Source organism: Musca autumnalis, unplaced genomic scaffold (assembly GCF_047663935.1).
Source record: "Musca autumnalis isolate F117 unplaced genomic scaffold, ASM4766393v1 scaffold_4, whole genome shotgun sequence".
In the NCBI taxonomy this organism is placed as follows: domain Eukaryota; kingdom Metazoa; phylum Arthropoda; class Insecta; order Diptera; family Muscidae; genus Musca; species Musca autumnalis.
The window spans coordinates 107,809,271-107,821,315 of record NW_027411977.1 but is presented as its reverse complement, the minus strand read 5'-3'; positions in this window follow the sequence as shown (position 1 = coordinate 107,821,315).

Sequence of the window (12,045 nt, the reverse complement as noted above, 5' to 3'; positions counted from 1 at the left end):
CCTGCAAAACTCGCTTTTTAGACTTAGCATACTATTATTTGTAGGTGTCGATATGTCCGATTTTGATGAAATTTGGACTATGTGACGGAATTTGGTCTACAAATAAATGTGAAAAATTATATCGAAATGTGTTCTGATTTGGATTTAGCTCCCATATATATTTTACATATTCACAGTGGTGTAGGGTATTATATAGTCGGCCCCGCCCGACTTTGATCCTTTCCTTACTGGTTTTACAATGGAAAAATTAGAAATGCGTGCTGTCATTAAATATTTACATAAAAGAGGTTTATCGGGACAAGAAATTCATAATGATATGGTGAATGTGTTAGGTGAAAGTGCTCCTTCATATGCAACAGTAAAAAATTGGGTTGCTGAATTTAAACGTGGTCGTACAAGCATTGAAGATGAACCACGTACTGGACGTCCAAAAACAGCAACAACAACAGAAATTGTAGCCAAAGTGCATGATATGGTATTAAATGATCGACGAATAAAAGTGCGTGAAATTGCTAATATCATGGGCATCTCAAATGATAGAGTCCATTTAATTTTGCATGAAGAACTACAGATGAAAAAGCTTTCTCCAAGATGGGTGCCGCATTTGTTAACAGTCGATCAAAAACGCATAAGAATGAACATTTCTCAAGTTTGTTTGGATCGTTTTAAGCGAAATAAAATGGATTTTAAGCGTCGTTTCATAACTGTTGATGAGACATGGATCCACCACTATACTCCAGAGACAAAAGAACAATCCAAACAATGGACTGAAGCTGGAGGAAGTGCCTCAAAGAAGGCAAAAACAATTCAATCGGCTGGTAAGGTTATGGCAACGGTTTTTTGGGACTTCGAAGGTATTTTATTGATTGACTATCTGCAAAAGGGTAAAACAATAAATTCAGAGTACTATTGCAACCTTTTGGATCAATTAAATGTACAAATTCGAAAAAAAACGTCCTGGCTTACAACCAGCGCACAAGAGTGTTTTAACAATGGCTAAAATAAACGAACTAATGTACGAGTTGCTTGACCACCCACCTTATTCTCCTGATTTAGCTCCCAGTGACTTTTACTTGTTCCCACATCTAATAAAATCCTTGCTGGCAAGCATTTTACCTCAAATGACTATTTTGAAGACCTTGAGGAAAACTATTTTAATCAAGGGATAGAATTGCTAGAAAAGCGTTGGACTAAGTGTATTGAAGTTTCAGGAGATTATATTGAAAAATAAAAATATTTTTGAAAAACTAACTATTCTCTTTCATTGATAGGCTAAGAAGTTTCCGAACCGCCCTCGTAAATGGTGCAAGAAAGGAGGCGATACAATAATACCAACTGATGTCATCATTTGCCGAAATGTTTATAGAGATCAGAGGTCTTTATAGAGGCCGGAAGTCTTTAAAATGACTAGAGGCCATTAATGGACCAGAGGTCTTTATAGAGGCCAGAAGTCTTTAAAAGGACCATAGGTCGTTATAGAGACCAGAGGTCCTAATATAGACCACATTTTCTAAATCTCATAAAATCTGGAGAGAATTTGGATGTTTGGTGCACCAAATACCTCACATCGGGCGAACTTTTATAAAGGATCTATATCCAAATCTGAACCGATTTCAGTTTAATTTGGCACACTTATTTCTAGTCTAAATTGGGCGATATTTTTCATATTCCAACAATATTGGACAGAATTTGCATGTTTGGTGCACCAAATACCTCAAATGGGGTGAAAATATACAGAGTTGCGCATATCAAAAGCAACAACAATTTTTGGTTAAGTTACAATTTTTTAAAATATAATATCCCAGCAAAATATTCGATGCCATTCAATCATGGGTGCAAATGATCTGGCATGTCATCTTTTTAGCATCTTCATCGATGAATTTTATATGAGCGTGGACCCCAAAAGATGCTATTCATTTTTGGATCCAAAGCATGTAATTTACACCAATGCTTTGACATGTCATTTCCACCAATGCTTTGGCATGTCATAGTCACTAATGCTTTAGAATGTCATTTTCACCAACCCTATGCAATGACATTATCATTACGATGAGAGTTTAACAACGTTGGTTGTGATTTCGAGTATCCGACAACATCAATCCTATTGCAAATATTTAATCTTATATATTTAGAAAAATTTATATAAATAAAAACACAAAATACATCTCTATTGGATCGATGGAATAAGTTCGAATGCTGATGAAAAGATCGGATCTTTCACGACTTCCTTTGCATTGGTTTAAATGCTAATGAAAATATCGGATCTTTCACGACTTCGTTTGAACCAATGCAAAAGAAACCATGAAATCACGTCACCGCATGGAACCAGTTCCTTCAAATTTTGCTGGGATACGGACAACGCGATATAATCCGGACACGCGACAATTTTTTACCTCGATAATCCGGACACTCATATATGTTTACCCTTAAAATTTGCACTTTGCTCATTCTATTTGCGAATTCCAAGAAATTGCATTTAAATATGAGGGAGATGACACTAATCTTTACCCTACATCAGGGCACAACCATACAGGCTACCATCATCAGCCCAGCTGATGTACTGTGAGCTATCAAAAAAGTTGTTGTAGTTGAAAACACAAAAATTAAAAAAAAAAACAAAACTTCAAATAAAAAATTGTGCATTTTTGATGAATTTTTGTAATAATGCGTTTTTTAATATCTGCTTTACCCTCCGATGAGTGAGAAGGTCCCTAGGGACCTTTTGGCCTTTTCAAAATGAAATTACTCCTACTTCGGCCACTACCACAAAAACATGATTTACAAAAAGGTCCGTAGGGACCTTTTCACATGGCCGTGAAGTTCAGAACTGTCACTCATCGGAGGGTTAATGAAATGAAATTTTTTTGAAACAATTATGTGAATCGCTTTATTTTTGGAAAACATTTTTGACATTTCACAGTACTGAACTGGTTTTTGTTGTAGTTCTTGGTTGATGCATCTACCTTGGTAATTGTGCTATGCCCTTCATAGTATACCACGGACGAGCGTAGGATGTTTGAAAAAACAATCGTAAAAAATATAAAGACAAACTACCTTTACTAACAATCCCAAAATAATCACTTTACATTAGAAGTCCTTAAAGAAATAATTCAGTAAATGTGTTTTGGACTTTCTCTTTTTGTTGTAGTGCCATTGTAGGATATTTTCTCAAACGCCTGTAGGTGCACATATTTTGTGCATTTTTTAATTCATAGTCCTGTTTCGTCATAGCCACCGTCTTTCCACCTTTGTCCGCATTGAGTATAAGAATATGTTTGTTTTCTTTTAAGAATTTGTTAGTTTGGTCCACTGTATCCAAAATTAAGCGATCTCTTTTACCCAACACGTATTATTTCCCATATGAGATGATGCGTTTGAGAAAAGATCATACAATGGCACAACAAGAAAAGTGCAATAAATTAATTACAAAATTGTTTGAATGGAATTGAATGATATGGAGACGAACAAATTAATAGACAGAACATCGGTATCGCCAAAGGTATATGGACTCCCTAAGATCCATAAGGTAGGCATTCCTTTAAGACCAATATGCTCCTTTGTTAATTCGCCAACATATGAATTATAAAAATATGTCTCATCAATACTAAAAGTATTGACATTGGAATAAAAATACAATATAAAAACGCTGTAGAGTTCAGATCCAGAATCAACAATCAAAAGATTGATGATTCTGAAATGTTGATATTTTTTGGCGTACTGTCGTTGTTCCCCAGCGTCCAAGTAAACCTGGCTATAAAAACAGTAAAGAAGAAGTGGAACATACTAGGACAACACACAAATACCCCACAACACATTTTTTAGACATTTTAACTTTATGCATTAAGGATTCATGATATTTTACTCACAATGACAAAATATTCGAGCAGTTAAAAGGAATGCCACTGGGCTCCCCTGTCTACCCAATCATAGCCGACATCATTATGGAAAAGCTACTACAAGTAACTTTGGAAAAACTGGAGGTAAAACCACGAAAACTGACTAAATATGTTGATGACATATTTTGTATAATACACAAAGACCAAGTTGACAACACTCTAAACATATTAAAAAATTATAACAAGCAATTACAGTTCACCATGGGGTGTGAAGTCGACAATCGTTTATCATAACTAGATTCTATTGTACACAGACAAGGTAGCAAGCTCTTTTTAGATTGGTATCAAAAACCCACGGCGTCAAGAAGATTGATCAATTATTATTCCAAACACCCCCGAGGAATCAAAATAAATGCGACAACGAACTTTATAAGAAGAATTTTGAACATCAGCGATCAAAAATTCTACGCCAAAAATAAATATAAAATCAAAAATATTCTAAAAAAGAATGATTTTGCAACCAACACGATTAACGAATTAATCAAACACGCAATAAAACAAGAACCGACAGCAAGGAACAAAAAGAAGACAAGATATATAAACGATTTACTTACGTACCTGGGGTTTCAGAAAGGTTTTCACACTCAAACCTACATATATAACAACAAACAGTACCAGTTAGCCTTAAGAAGCAATAACACAAATAACAATTTTTTCAGTAGGACGAAATCGAAGATTCCTAACGACGACAAATCGAACGTCGTATATAAGATGAAATGCAGCGGTGACTCGTCCAACATATGCCCTCAGGTATATGTTGGCACAACAAAAAACAAGCTTAAAACGAGAATAAGTGGTAAAAATCAGACCAAAAGAACAAAAGTAAACCCCTTGAAGAAAAAACTGCTCTTGCGGCACACTGTGCAACCACAGGACACACACCCAACTTCAAGTAAGTAGAAATCTTGGCACAGGAAAAAAATTACAAGCGCAGATTCATGCTTGAAATGCTACATATTATAAATGTGCCAGTGGAAAATAGAATAAACTACAAAATGGATAGTGTTCCGTACAGAAATGCAATAGAAAAATTCAAAAAGCTTTAGTTGCAAAATACTCGTTTGGAAAATAGGATGTGCATAATTGACTGTTGTTAAGGAAAGAAAAATAAAATGTAATTATTGTTGACAATATTTGTTTAATATTTATATATAATGATTGTCAATTGTTCTTTTTTAAAGAAAAAATCCCTGATAATGATCTTCGGAGAAGATCGAAATATTGGAACAATAAAAATAAAATAAAAAACAAAACCTATTGTTTTTATTTTCCGACCTAAACAAAATCAAGAAATAAATGTATTTGAAATTTTTAAAGCCAAAAAATAGTTTTTTTAAGACTTTAGACTCATATTACCAGGAAGCTGTACACAATCATGGAATATAGATCAAACGACGTGGAATCAATCCTACATATAGTTTGGATAATTATAAAAAATAATTATAAAAAAATTAAAAAAACGTCGAAATCAAAATTTCAAAATGTCAGCATCGATTTTAGAGGGATTTTAGGATCGAAAAATCATACATTAGAACCATGTAGCCCAAGGTTATTCTTTAATTCTTTCTCTGAGCACGGGTTTGAGTGTGGCGTGGTTTGGCCAGAAAACAAGAAAGAAAACAAAAAAAACTTTTTTACTTCAACACATTTTTACCCATTTGTTTGTATAACCACCAACACAGCATACCCATAAATTATTTTTTATGACCCATGTTATGAGATCTTTGCTAAAACACTCCAATCAACAGAAATATATTTATATTGCATAAAATATATTTACATTTGTGTGTTATATTGTTATATTTATATTGTGTGTTATTTAAGGAGAGGATACAAAGCTCAATTCGGAAAATTGTAAATATTAGTAAATCTTTAAACAAAAAAAAAAAAAAAAACAAAAAAAAAAAAAAAAAAAAAAAAACGATGGCGCACCATACGAGCTCCTTAAAATGCAATATTATGATTTAAGATATTCGGCTTCTGCAAGAAATAAGAGGAAGAGCTTAGTACTTTTATAAACGAAAGGAACCTAATTGTAAAATATCTAATGCCACTTTTAAAAAGTGACTTTTTTCTTTTCTTCCTCCTCCTCTGGGTTGCTCGACAAACTGAAACTACAATGTTCAGAGATGAGAAAAATCAAAAAGCAAAAAAAAAATAGCCGGAGCGCTTTTTAAATAAGTCGCGATTCAAGTTGACATTTTTAGGGTTTTTTTAGGTTTTCACGATTTTGATTGGAAACCGAAAGAAAATGAGCATTGAGTATAAGAATATGTTTGTTTTCTTTTAAGAATTTGTTAGTTTGGCCCACTGTATCCAAAATTAAGCGATCTCTTTTACCCAACACATATTATTTCTCATATGAGATGAGGCGTTTGAGAAAAGATCCTACAATGGCAAACAAGAAAAGTGCAATAAATTAATTACAAAATGGTTTGAATTGAATTGAATGATATGGAGAAGAACAAATTAATAAACAGAACATGGGTATCGCCAAAAGTATATGGACTCCCTAAGATCCATAAGGTAGGCATTCCTTTAAGACCAATATGCTCCTTTGTTAATTCGCCAACTTATGAATTATAAAAATATGTCTCATCAATACTAAAAGTATTGACATTGGAATCAAAATACAATATAAAAAACGCTGTAGAGTTCAGATCCAGAATCAACAATCAAAAGATTGATGATTCTGAAATGTTCATATCTTTTGACGTAGTGTCCTTGTTCCCCAGCGTCCCAGTAAACCTGGCTATAAAAACAATAAAGGAGAAGTGGAACATACTAGGACAACACTCAAATATCCCACAACACATTTTTTAGACATTTTAACTTTATGCATTAAGGATTCATGATATTTTACTCACGATTACAAAATATTCGAGCAGTTAAAAGGAATGCCAATGTGCTCCCCCGTCTCCCCAATCATAGCCGACATCATCATGGAAAAGCTACTACAAGAAACTTTGGAAAAACTGGAGGTAAAACCACGAATACTGACTAAATATGTTGATGACATATTTTGTATAATACGTAAAGACCAAGTTGACAACACTCTAAACATGTTAAAAAATTATAACTAGCAATTACAATTCACCAGTGAAGTCGACAATCGTTTAGCATACCTAAATTCTATTGTACACAGACAAGGTAGCAAGCTCTTCTTAGATTGGTATCAAAAACCCACGGCGTCAAGAAGATTGATCAATTATCATTCCAAACACCCCCGAGGAATCAAAATAAATACGAATACGAACTTTATAAGAAGAGTTTTGAACATCAGCGATCAAAAATTCTACGTCAAAAATAAATATAAAATCAAAAATATTCTAAAAAATAATGATTTTCCAACCAACGCGATTAACGAATTAATCAAACACGCAATAAACACAAGAACCGACAGCAAGGAACAAAAAGAAGACAAGATATATAAACGATTTACTTACGTACCTGGGTTTTCAGAAAGGTTTTCACACTCAAACCTATATAACAACAAACAGTACCAGTTAGCTTTAAGAAGCAATAACACAAATAACAATTTTTGGGGCCATTTTTCAAATTGAAAAAAAACACCCCAAAAATTGGGGTCCATTTTCATTTCCGTTTGGAGTGTTATTTCATGGGGCCTTATTTCTGTACGCCGTTTGAAACGGTAAGTCTTATCGAAATTGGGACTAGAAAGAATCTTTTAGCTGTGAAAATTCTCTACATGATTGGGTTTCGTAATTTTTTCCTAGGTTGTACCATTTTCGAGATATATAAGCTTAAATTGGGAAATTGCAGTCATGACATTGTTTTATAAGGAGACGATACAGTCAATGCATTGTCCCAATTGGATCTTCTAACGGTAAAACCAACGAAATTATCATAAAAGTCAATATTGTAGAGAATTTTCATAGTTACAACATTTTCTTTCGGTTTCCAATCAAAATCGTGAAAACCTAAAAAACCCCTAAAAATGTCAACTTTAATTGCGATTTATTTAAAAAGTGCTCCGGCGATTTTTTTGTTTTTTTTTTTTTATTTTTCTCATCTCTGAACATTTTAGTTTCAGAATCGGCAAAAACTTCCAGGTGTAAGCAACTTCTATTTAAAGTCGCTTCAAGAGCACCGTGTGGAACATCTGGTTAAATCAGCTACAACATTGGCATTAGATATAAGTGGCATTAGATATTTTACAATTAGGTTCCTTTCGTTTAGGAAAGTACTAAGCTCTTCCTCTTATTTCTTGCAGAAGCCGAATATCTTAAATCATAATATTGCATTTTAAAGAGCTCATATGGGGCGCCATCGTTTTTTTTCTAAAGATTTACCAATATTTACAATTTTCCGAATTGAGCTTTTGTATCCTCTGGTATCACACAATATTAACTCATAGCAATCTCGGTTACAATTTAATAAATCGCAAACTGTAAATATATTTTATGCAATATGAATATATTTCTGTTGATTGGAGTGTTTTAGCAAAGATCTCATAACATGGGCCATAAAAAGTAATTTATGTGTATGCTGTGTTGGTGGTTATACAAACAAATGGGTAAAAATGTGTTGAAGTAAACAATTTTTTTTGTTTTCTTTCTTGATTTCTGGCCAAACCACGCCACACTCAGACCTGTGCTCAGAGAAAGAATTAAAGAATACCCGGTGGGCTACATGGTTCTAATGTATGATTTTTCGATCCTAAAATCCATCTAAAATCGATGCTGACATTTTGAAGTTTTGATTTCGACGTTTTTTTAATTTTTTATAATTATTTTTTATAATGATCCAAACTATATGTAGGATTGATTCCACGTCGTTTGATCTATATCCCATGATTGTGTACAGCTTCCTGGCTTTAAAAATGTCAAATACCTTTATTTCTTGATTTTGTTTGGCTTTTGTTAGGTCCGAAAATAAAAACAATAGATTTTGTTTTTTATTTTATTTTTATTGTTCCAATATTTCGATCTTCTCCGAAGATCATCATCAGGGAATTTTTCTTTCAAATAGAACAATTGACAATCATCTATATATATAAAATTGAATTTTGTTTGTACGTTTGTTGGTTTATTTGTTTGTGCCTTATAGACTCGAAAACCGCTGAACAGATCTTACTGACATTTTAAGGGTACATTGCTATATGGCCTGGAACGAAAATAGGCTATATAATTTTTTGAAATTTCGCGTTGATCTGGAGACATAGCATCAAAACCGGAGGTACCTCCAAAATTTTTTGAGTTTGTATGCAAATATCTTTAGAACTATTACAGATACAATCTCCAAATTTTGTATGTGTGACGGAATTTGATGTAGAAATAAATTTACCAAATTATATTCAAATCGGTTCAGATTTGGATATAGCTCCCAAATACATATATTTTCGGCCGATTTCATTATTTTATGTACAAAACATGCTATTTATGTCCAATTTCAATGAAATTTGGAATGTGTGGCGGAACTTTGTCTGAAAATAAACGTACCAAATTATATCAAAATCGGTTGAGATTTGGATATAGCTCCCATACACATATATTTTCGGCCGACATTCTTATTTTATGCACCAAACACGATATATGTGTCCAATTTCGCTGAAATTTTGAATGTCTGACGGAATTTGTTCTAGAAATAAATGTGCCAAATTATATCGAGATTGGTTCAGATTTGGATATAGCTCCTATCTATATATATTTTCGGCCGATGTCTTTATTTTTTGCACCAAACACGCTATATATGTCCAATTTTGCTGATATTTAGAATGTGTGACGGATATTGGCCTAGAAATATATGTGCCAATTTATATCGAAATCGGTTCAGATTTGGATATAGCTCCTGTATATATTTTCTGCCGATTTCATGTATTTGAGGCACCAAACACGCTATTTATATCCAATTTCAATAAAATTTGGAACGTGTGATTGAACTTGGCCTAGAAATACATGTGCCAAATTATATCGAAATCGGTTTTCCGCATTTGATGCACAAAACACGCTATATATGTATGTCCAAATTCGTTGAAATTTGGGATGTGTAACGGAATTTGGTCTAGACATAAATGTGCCGAATTATATCGAAATCGGTTCAGATTTGGATATAGCTCCAATACATATTTTCGGCCGATTTTCCACATTTGATCCACCAGACACGCTATATATGTCCGATTTCGCTGAAATTTGGAGGGTCTGACGGAATTTGTTCTAGAAATAAATGTGCTTAATTATATCCAGATCGGTTCAGATTAGAATATAGCTTCCATATATATTTTCGGCCGATTTCCTGTATATTATGCACCAAGCACTCTATATATATCCAATTTCGCTGAAATTTGGAATGTGTTACAGAACTTGGTCTAGAAATAAATGTGCCAAATTATATCGAAATCGGTTCGGATTTGGATATAGCTCTTTTATATATTTTCGGCCGATTTCCTGTATTTTATGCATCAAACTCGCTATATATGTCCAATTTCACTGAAATTTGGAATGCGTATCGGGATTTGGTCTAGACAAAAATGTGCCAAATTATATCGAGACCGGTTCAGATTTGGACATACTATATGTCAAATTTCACTGAAATTTACAAAGCGTGACGGAATTCGTTCTAGAAATAAATGGAACAAATTATATCGAAATCGGCTCAGGTTTGAATATAGGTCCCATATATTTTTTCGGCTGATTTTCTGTATTTATGCACAAAACACGCTATGTATGTTCAATTTCAATGAAATCAATATCGACATCGGTTCATAAAGGAATATAGCTCCCATATATATTTTCGGTCGATTTCATGTATTTGTTACGTAGTAGAAGTCATCTCTATTTACACAAGTACTTATAGTTGGGAAGGAATTGACCAAGGCTTCATCTATTAAGTATCATATCTTTGAGAGACTTCTTAAGGTTTATGTTTTATTATGATATATCTAAATCATTAGGAATACTTATAGGCGAAAAGGCTTTCGGAGGAGTGTTACCTCCTGAAACATAGAAAAATACCATAGTAGCTCCATAACAACACTTAATAGATATATAACGCCTTCATATCTCCTATATTCATTCGTTAAAATATTAAAAACTTTAATATAATTATCGCATTACATTATATTTTATCGTAGTCGGGACAGCAAAGCGCACCGTGTTCGGCTAGTTATATGTATATAAATATTAAACAAATATTGTCAACAATAATTACATTTTATTTTTCTTTCCTTAACAACAGTCAATTATGCACATCCTATTTTCCAAACGAGTATTTTGCAACTAAAGCTTTTTGAGTTTTTCTATTGCATTTCTGTAGATCTGTGCACAGTGTTCCTTATCCATTTTGTAGTAGCAGTAAATAAATATTTAAAATATTTTTACATTTTTAGAAAATACAAAGTTTTTGTAAACAATTGCAAATACTTTTATAAAACCGAAAAGCGCCGCAGGCGAAAATATTTTAGAAAATACAACGTTTTTCTAACAAATTGCAAATACTTTTATAAAAACGAAAAGAGCCGCAACCAAAATATTTTTGAAAAAATCGCGCGATTTTTTACAATAGTATTTTTACAATTTGCAATTTTGTAGAAAAATATTTTTTGAAAAAATCGCGCGATTTTTTGCAAAAATATTTTAACAGTTTAAGAAAATACAAAGTTTCTCTAAACAATTGCAAATACTTAAAAATTTCCCGATTTAATTTTTTTTCAAATTAAATAATTAATCTACTCGTATATACGACTGTGTCTTCGTCGAATGCCGTAGTCTGGTAATATTTCTCCGAACTGCTACTGACAAATTCAGATATAATTTCATTTTTTAATAATATTATGAAATCTATAAGATTTTGTGGAGACTTCGCTATTGTTTGGCACTTAAGCCTTCAATGTACAATTCCGTTTATATTCTAACCTCTTCTCTAAAATTTATAACAGTTCTTTTATCAATAAAAAATAATGAAAATTTTCGAAAGTCAAAAAAAAAAAAAAATAACATTGAAATTAAGAACAAAATCGTTGGGAGTTATGTCTGCGTTTTTTGCAGTTATGTCCGATTTGCTTCACTGACAATACTCCCAACGAATTTTGGGAGTTATGTCCGTGGGTGTTACGTCCGGGCACCGTTTTTTATTGTTTGTTCTTAATAAAATTTATGAAATTACACCCTAATTTTTTCGTTTTCTTAAT